The 11,516-nt window shown below is 40.8% G+C and overlaps 9 non-coding genes across 9 annotated transcripts; all 9 read left to right on the forward strand.

Annotated features, from left to right (window-relative positions):
• The first annotated feature begins 286 nt into the window (after positions 1–286).
• On the forward strand, positions 287–359 carry trnaf-gaa. The gene has a single exon. It is a non-coding gene; the product is annotated as a tRNA-Phe (tRNA).
• Positions 360–1,260: 901 nt separating this feature from the next.
• Positions 1,261–1,332, forward strand: trnaf-gaa. The gene has a single exon. It is a non-coding gene; the product is annotated as a tRNA-Phe (tRNA).
• Positions 1,333–2,296: 964 nt separating this feature from the next.
• trnaf-gaa lies at positions 2,297–2,369 on the forward strand. Its single transcript has one exon. It is a non-coding gene; the product is annotated as a tRNA-Phe (tRNA).
• A 417-nt stretch (positions 2,370–2,786) lies between these two features.
• On the forward strand, positions 2,787–2,859 carry trnaf-gaa. Its single transcript has one exon. It is a non-coding gene; the product is annotated as a tRNA-Phe (tRNA).
• Positions 2,860–3,783: 924 nt separating this feature from the next.
• Positions 3,784–3,855, forward strand: trnaf-gaa. Its single transcript has one exon. It is a non-coding gene; the product is annotated as a tRNA-Phe (tRNA).
• A 419-nt stretch (positions 3,856–4,274) lies between these two features.
• Positions 4,275–4,347, forward strand: trnaf-gaa. The gene has a single exon. It is a non-coding gene; the product is annotated as a tRNA-Phe (tRNA).
• A 904-nt stretch (positions 4,348–5,251) lies between these two features.
• trnaf-gaa lies at positions 5,252–5,324 on the forward strand. Its single transcript has one exon. It is a non-coding gene; the product is annotated as a tRNA-Phe (tRNA).
• A 459-nt stretch (positions 5,325–5,783) lies between these two features.
• trnaf-gaa lies at positions 5,784–5,855 on the forward strand. The gene has a single exon. It is a non-coding gene; the product is annotated as a tRNA-Phe (tRNA).
• A 467-nt stretch (positions 5,856–6,322) lies between these two features.
• Positions 6,323–6,395, forward strand: trnaf-gaa. The gene has a single exon. It is a non-coding gene; the product is annotated as a tRNA-Phe (tRNA).
• The last annotated feature ends 5,121 nt before the right edge of the window (positions 6,396–11,516 follow it).

Here is an 11,516-nt window from a genome sequence, read left to right on the forward strand (position 1 = left end):
CAACAGCTTTCACACCTTGACTTGGAGCAACCAGTGGCTACAACAACCTGCCTGGTAAACATAACGACTCTCAAAACAGCAACAGGCCCATAGTCAGTTTGGGACTGACAAAGCCTTTTGGATGAGATGTGAAACAAAAGCAAGTCAACTTGCCTATGTAAGCTTGTACAACTTCTGAAGAAACCATGATTTGGATGACTGAGAACCTTCATTGATTTTCACCAGATATATCAGTCAAATATACCTTTGTTTTCACCACTTAGCCTCCATAACAGTAGCTTTTCATGCCGAAATAGCTCAGTTGGGAGAGCGTTAGACTGAAGATCTAAAGGTCCCTGGTTCGATCCCGGGTTTCGGCAGATGTAGGGATGTAGTTTTCAATGTAGAAAGTTAGAGATCCTCATATTTACGCAGTGCTCTTCCTAACCTCACCCCAGCTTCAGTTACCCTGGTTATAGAGATGATAGAAACGTGGAAGTATGACTTACAGGTATCAACAGCTTTCACAGCTTGACTTGGAGCAACCAGTGGCTACAACAACCTGCCTGGTAAACATAACGACTCTCAAAACAGCAACAGGCCCATAGTCAGTTTGGACTGACAAAGCCTTTGGATGAGATGTGAAACAAAAGCAGGTCAATTTGCCTATGTAAGCTTGTACAACTTCTGAAGAAACCATGATTTGGATGACTGAGAACCTCATTGATTTTCACCAGATATATCACTCAAATATACCTTTGTTTTCACCACTTAGCCTCCATAACAGTAGCTTTTCATGCAAATAGCTCAGTTGGGAGAGCGTTAGACTGAAGATCTAAAGGTCCCTGGTTCGATCCCGGGTTTCGGCAGATGTAGGGATGTAGTTTTCAATGTTGAAAGTTAGAGATCCTCATATTTAGACTGTGCTCTTCCTAACCACACCCCAACTTCAGTTACCCTGGTGATAGAAATGTGAAGGTATGACTTACAAGTATCAACAGCTTTCACACCTTGACTTGGAGCAACCAGTGGCTACAACAACCTGCCTGGTAAACATAACGACTCTCAAAACAGCAACAGGCCCATAGTCAGTTTGGACTGACAAAGCCTTTTGGATGAGATGTGAAACAAAAGCAAGTCAACTTGCCTATGTACACTTGTACAACTTCTGAAGAAACCATGATTTGGATGACTGAGAACCTTCACAGATTTTCACCAGATATATCACTCAAATATACCTTTGTTTTTCACCACTTAGCCTCCATAACAGTAGCTTTTCATGCCGAAATAGCTCAGTTGGGAGAGCGTTAGACTGAAGATCTAAAGGTCCCTGGTTCGATCCCGGTTTCGGCAGAATGAGATGTAGTTTTCAATGTAGGAAGTTAGAGATCCTCATATTTAGCAGTGCTCTTCCTAACCTCACCCCAGCTTCAGTTACCCTGGTTATAGAGATGATAGAAACGTGGAAGTATGACTTACAGGTATCAACAGCTTTCACAGCTTGACTTGGAGCAACCAGTGGCTACAACAACCTGCCTGGTAAACATAACGACTCTCAAAACAGCAACAGGCCCATAGTCAGTTGGCTGACAAGCCTTTTGGATGAGATGTAAACAAAGCAGTCAACTTGCCTATACTTACAACTTCGGAAACCATGATTTGGATGACTGAGAACCACAGATTTTCACCAGATATATACTCAAATATACCTTTATTTTTCACCACTTACTATAACAGTAGCTTCATGCCAAATAGCTCAGTTGAGAGCGCTGAAGATCTAAGGTCCTGTCGATCCGGTTTGCAGATATAGATGAAGCTGTCAATGTAGGAAGTTAGATCCTTGTTGGTGCTCTCAACTACCTGTTACCATGAGAGAAGAGTTCAACAGCTTCAGTTAAAACAGCAACAGGCCCATAGTCAGTTTGGACTGACAAAGCCTTTGGCTCCTCATATTTAGACTGTGCTCTTCCTAACCACACCCCAACTTAGTTACCCTGGTGATCGAAATGTGAAGGTATGACTTACAGGTATCAACAGCTTTCACAACTTGACTTGGAGCAACCAGTGGCTACAACAACCTGCCTGGTAAACATAACGACTCTCAAAACAGCAACAGGCCCATAGTCAGTTTGGACTGACAAAGCCTTTTGGATGAGATGTGAAACAAAAGCAAGTCAACTTGCCTATGTAAGCTTGTACAACTTCTGAAGAAACCATGATTTAGATGACTGAGAACCTTAACAGATTTTCACCAGATATATCAGTCAAATATACCTTTGTTTTTCACCACTTAGCCTCCATAACAGTAGCTTTTCATGCCGAAATAGCTCAGTTGGGAGAGCGTTAGACTGAAGATCTAAAGGTCCCTGGTTCGATCCCGGGTTTCGGCAGATGTAGGGATGTAGTTTTCAATGTAGAAAGTTAGAGATCCTCATATTTACGCAGTGCTCTTCCTAACCACCCCAGCTTCAGTTACCCTGGTTATAGAGATGATAGAAACGTGGAAGTATGACTTACAGGTATCAACAGCTTTCACAGCTTGACTTGGAGCAACCAGTGGCTACAACAACCTGCTTGGTAAACATAACGACTCTCAAAACAGCAACAGGCCCATAGTCAGTTTGGACTGACAAAGCCTTTTGGATGAGATGTGAAACAAAAGAGGTCAACTTCCTATGTAAGCTTGTACAACTTCTGAAGAAACCATGATTTGGATGACTGAGAACCTTCATTGATTTTCACCAGATATATCACTCAAATATACCTTTGTTTTTCTCCACTTAGCCTCCATAACAGTAGCTTTTCATGCCGAAATAGCTCAGTTGGGAGAGCGTTAGACTGAAGATCTAAAGGTCCCTGGTTCGATCCCGGGTTTCGGCAGATGTAGGGATGTAGTTTTCAATGTAGAAAGTTAGAGATCCTCATATTTACGCAGTGCTCTTCCTAACCTCACCCCAGCTTCAGTTACCTGGTTATAGAGATGATAGAAACGTGGAAGTATGACTTACAGGTATCAACAGCTTTCACAGCTTGACTTGGAGCAACCAGTGGCTACAACAACCTGCGGTAAACATAACGACTCTCAAAACAGCAACAGGCCCATAGTCAGTTTGGACTGACAAAGCCTTTGGTCGGACAGGATGAGATGTGAAACAAAAGCAAGTCAACTTGCCTATGTACACTTGTACAACTTCTGAAGAAACCATGATTTGGATGACTGAGAACCTTCACAGATTTTCACCAGATATATCAGTCAAATATACCTTTGTTTTCACCACTTAGCCTCCATAACAGTAGCTTTTCATGCCGAAATAGCTCAGTTGGGAGAGCGTTAGACTGAAGATCTAAAGGTCCCTGGTTCGATCCCGGTTCGCAGATGTAGAGATGTAGTTTTCAATGTAGAAAGTTAGAGATCCTCATATTTACGCAGTGCTCTTCCTAACCTCACCCCAACTTCAGTTACCCTGGTTATAGATGATAGAAACGTGGAAGTATGACTTACAGGTATCAACAGCTTTCACAACTTGACTTGGAGCAACCAGTGGCTACAACAACCTGCCTGGTAAACTGCCTGGTAAACATAACGACTCTCAAAACAGCAACAGGCCCATAGTCAGTTTGGACTGACAAAGCCTTTTGGATGAGATGTGAAACAAAAGCAAGTCAACTTGCCTATGTAATTGTACAACTTCTGAAGAAACCATGATTTGGATGACTGAGAACCTTCATTGATTTTCACCAGATATATCAGTCAAATATACCTTTGTTTTTCACCACTTAGCCTCCATAACAGTAGCTTTTCATGCCGAAATAGCTCAGTTGGGAGAGCGTTAGACTGAAGATCTAAAGGTCCCTGGTTCGATCCCGGTTTCGGCAGATGTAGGGATGTAGTTTTCAATGTAGAAAGTTAGAGATCCTCATATTTACGCAGTGCTCTTCCTAACCTCACCCCACTCAGTTACCCTGGTTATAGAGATGATAGAAACGTGGAAGTATGACTTACAGGTATCAACAGCTTTCACAGCTTGACTTGGAGCAACCAGTGGCTACAACAACCTGCTTGGTAAACATAACGACTCTCAAAACAACAACAGGCCCATAGTCAGTTTGGACTGACAAAGCCTTTTGGATGAGATGTGAAACAAAAGCAGGTCAACTTGCCTATGTAAGCTTGTACAACTTCTGAAGAAACCATGATTTGGATGACTGAGAACCTTCATTGATTTTCACCAGATATATCAGTCAAATATACCTTTGTTTTTCACCACTTAGCCTCCATAACAGTAGCTTTTCATGCCGAAATAGCTCAGTTGGGAGAGCGTTAGACTGAAGATCTAAAGGTCCCTGGTTCGATCCCGGGTTTCGGCAGATGTAGGGATGTAGTTTTCAATGTTGAAAGTTAGAGATCCTCATATTTAGACTGTGCTCTTCCTAACCACACCCCAACTTCAGTTACCCTGGTGATAGAAATGTGAAGGTATGACTTACAGGTAGTCAAAACAGCTTTCACAGCTTGACTTGGAGCAACCAGTGGCTACAACAACCTGCCTGGTAAACATAACGACTCTCAAAACAGCAACAGGCCCATAGTCAGTTTGGACTGACAAAGCCTTTGGATGAGATGTGAAACAAAAGCAAGTCAACTTGCCTATGTACACTTGTACAACTTCTGAAGAAACCATGATTTGGATGACTGAGAACCTTCATTGATTTTCACCAGATATATCAGTCAAATATACCTTTGTTTTTCACCACTTAGCCTCCATAACAGTAGCTTTTCATGCCGAAATAGCTCAGTTGGGAGAGCGTTAGACTGAAGATCTAAAGGTCCCTGGTTCGATCCCGGGTCGCAGATGTAGGGATGTAGTTTTCAATGTAGAAAGTTAGAGATCCTCATATTTACGCAGTGCTCTTCCTAACCTCACCCCAGCTTCAGTTACCCTGGTTATAGAGATGATAGAAACGTGGAAGTATGACTTACAGGTATCAACAGCTTTCACAGCTTGACTTGGAGCAACCAGTGGCTACAACAACCTGCTTGGTAAACATAACGACTCTCAAAACAGAACAGGCCCATAGTCAGTTTGGACTGACAAAGCCTTTTAGATGAGATGTGAAACAAAAGCAGGTCAACTTGCCTATGTAAGCTTGTACAACTTCTGAAGAAACCATGATTTGGATGACTGAGAACCTTCATTGATTTTCACCAGATATATCAGTCAAATATACCTTTGTTTTTCACCACTTAGCCTCCATAACAGTAGCTTTTCATGCCGAAATAGCTCAGTTGGGAGAGCGTTAGACTGAAGATCTAAAGGTCCCTGGTTCGATCCCGGGTTTCGGCAGATGTAGGGATGTAGTTTTCAATGTAGAAAGTTAGAGATCCTCATATTTACGCAGTGCTCTTCCTAACCACACCCCAACTTCAGTTACCCTGGTTATGTGATAGAAACGGGAAGTATGACTTACAGGTATCAACAGCTTTCACAACTTGACTTGGAGCAACCAGTGCAACCGTAACATAACGACTAAACAACAGGCCCATAGTCAGTTTGACTGACAAGCCTTAGGCTACAACCTGTGGTAAACATACGACTCCAAAAGCAAAGGCCATAGTCAGTGACTGACAAGCTTTGGATGAGATGTGAAACAAAAGCAAGTCAACTTGCCTATGTACACTTGTACAACTTCTGAAGAAACCATGATTTGGATGACTGAGAACCTTAACATGATTTTCACCAGATATATCAGTCAAATATACCTTTGTTTTTCACCACTTAGCCTCCATAACAGTAGCTTTTCATGCCGAAATAGCTCAGTTGGGAGAGCGTTAGACTGAAGATCTAAAGGTCCCTGGTTCGATCCCGGTTTCGGCAGATGTAGAGATGTAGTTTTCAATGTAGAAAGTTAGAGATCCTCATATTTACGCAGTGCTCTTCCTAACCTCACCCCAACTTCAGTTACCCTGTTATAGAGATGATAGAAACGTGGAAGTATGACTACAGGTATCAACAGCTTCATGACTTGGAGCAACAGTGATGAAGTATGACTTACAGGTATCAACAGCTACAGCTTGACTTGGAGCAACCAGTGGCTACAACAACCTGCCTGGTAAACATAACGACTCTCAAAACAGCAACAGGCCCATAGTCAGTTTGGACTGACAAAGCCTTTTGGATGAGATGTGAAACAAAAGCAAGTCAACTTGCCTATGTACACTTGTACAACTTCTGAAGAAACCATGATTTGGATGACTGAGAACCTTCATTGATTTTCACCAGATATATCAGTCAAATATACCTTTGTTTTTCACCACTTAGCCTCCATAACAGTAGCTTTTCATGCCGAAATAGCTCAGTTGGGAGAGCGTTAGACTGAAGATCTAAAGGTCCCTGGTTCGATCCCGGGTTTCGGCAGATGTAGGGATGTAGTTTTCAATGTAGAAAGTTAGAGATCCTCATATTTACGCAGTGCTCTTCCTAACCTCACCCAAGCTTCAGTTACCCTGGTTATAGAGATGATAGAAACGTGGAAGCATGACTTACAGGTATCAACAGCTTTCACACCTTGACTTGGAGCAACCAGTCGCTACAACAACCTGCCTGGTAAACAGTAAGACTCTTGAAACAGGAAAAGGCCCATGGTCAGTTCGGACTGAAAAAGTATTTTGGATGCGAGGTGAGACACAAGCAAGTCAACTTGCCTATGTACACTTTTACAACTTCTGAAGAAACCATGATTTGGATGACTGAGAACCTTCACAGATTTTCACCGGATATATCACTCAAATATACCTTTGTTTTCCATTACTTAGCCTCTATAACAGTAGCGGTGCCGAAAGAGTATTAGACTGAAGATCTGAAGTTCTCTGGTTCAATTTTGGGATTCGGCAGTTATACAGATGTAGTTTTCAATGTAGGCAGTTAGAGATGCTCATGTTTAGGCAGTGTGAACACATGCAATTCTTAAAAATAATGCCAATCAATTATATCATTGTTATTTACAGTTTAAATTTCATACGTGAATGGTAATAAAGTGAATCCCGTTTCATTCTCTGAAAAATATTGACCGTTAAATTGGGGCAAAATAATGATCATAGTTCACTTTTACAATATCTGGAAGAAAGCTACAACCAGCATTAAACCCATAATGTAAGCCTTGGAACACACACTTGTAACACTGGGCAGCCACCCCGCAGAGGGAGAGGAGTTGCACAGTTTATTAAGATGGTGTCTGGCCTCCTCCAGTCCTCTCTGGGTGTTTGTGGATGTGAAGAGACTTTCAACATCAATAAAAGGGAACAGAGTGCATGAGTAGAATTACAAGGTGTCCGGTGAGTATCAGCAGACTCCTGAATAATAAACAAAACCGAATGACTAAATGCAGAAAACCTAGAGAGAATGTTTCCGATCTGTCTTTAAAATCCAAATGTTTTTTTTTTCCCCTTTTGACCAAGAGAACTGGCAGCCTTGCTACAATGCTATTGTCACCTATTATAAAGACATAATTACCACAGTAAATCATACTTTTTTGATAAGTAAATAAAAACCAGTGGAAGATCACATTGAAAAACAATTTTTAACACTTTATTTTGAAATCATGATTCTGGTGTCGTTTTCAACCACTGAATGGAAAAATAATACAGTACATTGGGGAAAACAAATATACTCAAACATTGACTTTCAGAGATGGAAAAACACACTGAACCCATGAAAAGTGATGGTTACCAATTAAATAATACTGAGAATATTTTTTTTACTTTTGGACGAACATCAATATAAAGCGTGTTTTGGGGGGAAAATGGAAATTTGGAAGGAAGATGAGACAATTCTTATCCAGAGATCATACATTGCAAAAAATAAAAAATTCAGTTTCCTCTTAGAGGTTTCATTACTTGCCCGTTAAATTTGAGTAACAAAATGGAAAACAAAAATATATTTAAGTGAAACAATTTTAACTAGGGCTACGTTGTAGCACTAACGGGCCTGAGCACAGGCATTTTGAAGCCTGTTGCGGTTAGTGGAGAGAGCGATCAATGACCAAGCGCACGTCTCCGCGTTGCATGCGTTTTGCGCACTGCGGCAGGGAGTAACGCTTCACTTCCTGCGTCCGTCACGCGATGTCGATCCTTGCCTGCTAATTGCTCATTACGGTCCACGCTATCAATTGCACATCACACTGTGGAAATTTTATGTAAATTTAATGATAGTTGTAAAACAAAGCTTATTTCCTGTTGCCAGTAGGTGGCGCCATCAGTATTATTACATGCAGACTAATAGATCTGTTCAAGTAGGGGCTCTGATGTAGCGTGAGTAATTTTGTGTCAATTGGACAATGTTACAACAACTTCATTTTCACACTGATCAGTAGGTGGCGCTATGACCCTGCACTAATATTAATATATGGAGCTGGTCAAGTCAGGATTGTGATCATAGGTCAGTAGTTTGGGGCCGGTTGGATAGTGCAGAGTGGATTTACAAAGTACTTCCTGTTTCATGGCTAATCAGTAGGTGGGGCAATGACACTGAGGAATTATTGACACATAGAGCTGTTCAGGCTTGGACTCTGATCATTTGACAGAAGTTTGGCAGTGATAGGACAATGCACACTGGAGTTATGAGAACATCGTCTCCTTTGGCGAAGGATGAACCTTCGCCGCACCTCAATGTTTACACGGTTTGAGGAAATGTCACAATTCTGACCATGGTCCAATGACTTGACTGAGCTCTTTTGAGCTGTATATTGTAAAGCAGCCAGGAGCAGTTCATCAAAGTATAAAACATGTTACTTCCTGTAGCCAGCAGGTGGCGCTGTGATTCTAAGTCATGATTTCTGTGTAGATGTCATCAGGCCAGGACTCTTGTCTTACATGTCTAGTTTGGACTCGATTGGATCAAATATGTCCGAGATACAGAACCTCGTGTTTTGATGGCGTGTAATCAAACTTTGATGCCACGCCACGGTCACACCATGTGATGAAATCAAATATACCAAGGTAGTTTATATCTCCATCTTGTTGAGATGACATTCCCAGAAGTTGAAGTTGATCTGATGAAAGCCCTACGACAAGTTCGTCAAAGTAACAATGTGGAAAATGGCCAATATGGCCACTAAAGTCAAAATGGCGGGCTTCCTGTTGCTTTTTTCCAATTGCACCTCCGACCTTTGTTGTTTGTCTGGTCATGATACACCTGGGCTACGATTTTTGTGAAGATCGGTGAAAGCTGACTGAGGGGCTTTTCCTTAGATGGCGCTGTTGAGCCATTTTTCAACGCCCATTTCAAATTACTCCAGAATACAATTACTTTTTGGGGTTTTGAATTCCCTGCAAACTTTGGTAACAATTTGAGCATGTCTAGGCCCTGAAAAAGCCCCAAAAGGGAAATACAAATCCTTCGAAATACAATAGGGCCTCCCCCCGGAGGTGCTCGGGTCCTAAATAGATTGAAACAAAACTAACCAGGTGATTTTCACTGTATGAGATGTCTTATGATGTCCAGTTAACAGAGGTTTTAGAATAAAGCCCAATTCCTGCTTCTGCGTTGAAGCTACGCCGTAACCTAAGCGTAGACGTGTAACCTACGCAGAGCCCTACGCCATACCCTAACGTGCACCTCCCCAAAAATTTAACCACGCATCGAGGTGACGCAGACCGCAAGAGTTGTGATTGGTACGCTTGGAAGCATCGCATTTCCGACAGACTCACCACCTCACCTTTTTTATCTTTTAGAAAAAGTAATTGCTCTTCAACATCTATCAGCTCCAATTCCAACACTATCCGCTTAGTAATACTCTCCATTGTTCTAAAGTAAACAGAAAACGGAAGACCCTCAACACCAGCATAGAAACTGTACCGCTACTAGCGTTTTAGCGGTGTAATTGCATAGTGACTCACATTCACCTATGCACAACCATGAATGCTTGGCCTCTAGTGTAGGCTACGTGCATACCTACAGCGTAGCTTGGATGCAGAAGCATGAATCACACTTAAGATCAGAGAATAAAAAACATTATTTTAAGGTTTATATGTTAACTCAGACAATAATGAAGTAACAATACTTATCTAAATGACTGTATTGTTTGTCACAAATCCAGGAACATATCCTGACATATAGTAGATGCTGAAGATGCACAGCAATGATTGATATTGGCTGGTATTATTTTTATCCTCAGAGAATGGTTTTACGTTTAAGGCCTTTTTCAAACTAGACACTTTTTTTTTTTTTGCGATTAAGTCACATGTTATTTATATTTAAAAAATCTGCATCCAATCAATGAAAGTGTTCACACCAGACACACAATTTTGCCCAGCAATATTTCACGTTTTTTCAGACCAAGGTCAATTCTTCCAAGATTTTCTTCCAAGATCAAATCTCTCCATTCAGAATGCATGTTGTTGACAACGTTACCGTTTTGAAGCAGTTGTAGTAGTAGTGGTATTAGAACAACTAGCTCCTCAATCCAGTCCGACATAAATTAAATTTGTCAATTTTTTAAGATATACTTGTCTTTCACCATTACTCACAGTTATTTTTGTCTTTAAAAAGATAGGGTGTGGCTGAATTGAAGCTAGAATAGAGCAACAGACAACCCAACTCCTGTCAAAGTACATTAATGAACCGTATGTGCAGAGTTTGGACTGCTTACAAACGAATGTGACCTTCCTCGAATGAAATACTTAAGAAAATACTATTATCTTGGTGCTAGCTGTTGAAGCAGTTCTTGTTGAAGTTGTTGAAGACATGTTGAAGTTGTATGGTACATTATGTTCCTCTCTCTATGTCAGTATTGGGCATACCCAGGTATTTCATCTTTATGTAAAAGGAGCACCAGATCATCTTCACACAATGTTGATTTAATCTTTCGATTCCCTGAGTTTTTTCTTTTTTTGCTAAAATGTGTCACACTTAATGTGAATAGTCAGGTGAGTCAAACTTTGCCTCTGAATTATTTGCATCGCAAAGGTCTTTTGTTGTTTATTGAATGAGTTGTAAACCAAATATTGCTTTCATGAGAAGATGAAGAGATAAACTTATGCAAAACAAAAGCCATGAAATCTAAATTTGAGTTGATGTATATAGATATCCCCACATAAGCCAAATGATTAAAAAGGTTTTAGTTTTTGTCTTGAAACTACTTTGAATGGGAGCTTCTTGACATTATCACTATGTCGTCGGTATGAGCACCTCTAAATAGACAGTGATGAATCCATCTGGCCAGAAAAGGGTTGAATGACTTGAACTTTCCATCTGCATATGGATCTGAAGCTCCTTACAACTTGAAATAGGTATATATTTTTATATCGATATAAATTAAAATGTTACATTAAGTATAAATACAGTAAGAGGTTAGAGTTCCTTTGTCTGTTTAGGAGCATGTCATCCTTCAACTGAGCAGGAGATAAGGTTGACATGATATCACCGCTGTGCATTGCAACAATCTAATTCCAAATACTGAAATTAAGTAAATTCACTTGGACATTGTCCATTCATCCCCCCCATCATATACACCTTTGCAGGTTATGACATGTGCCTGTC

Source organism: Hippoglossus stenolepis, chromosome 3, assembly GCF_022539355.2.
Source record: "Hippoglossus stenolepis isolate QCI-W04-F060 chromosome 3, HSTE1.2, whole genome shotgun sequence".
NCBI lineage: Eukaryota > Metazoa > Chordata > Actinopteri > Pleuronectiformes > Pleuronectidae > Hippoglossus > Hippoglossus stenolepis.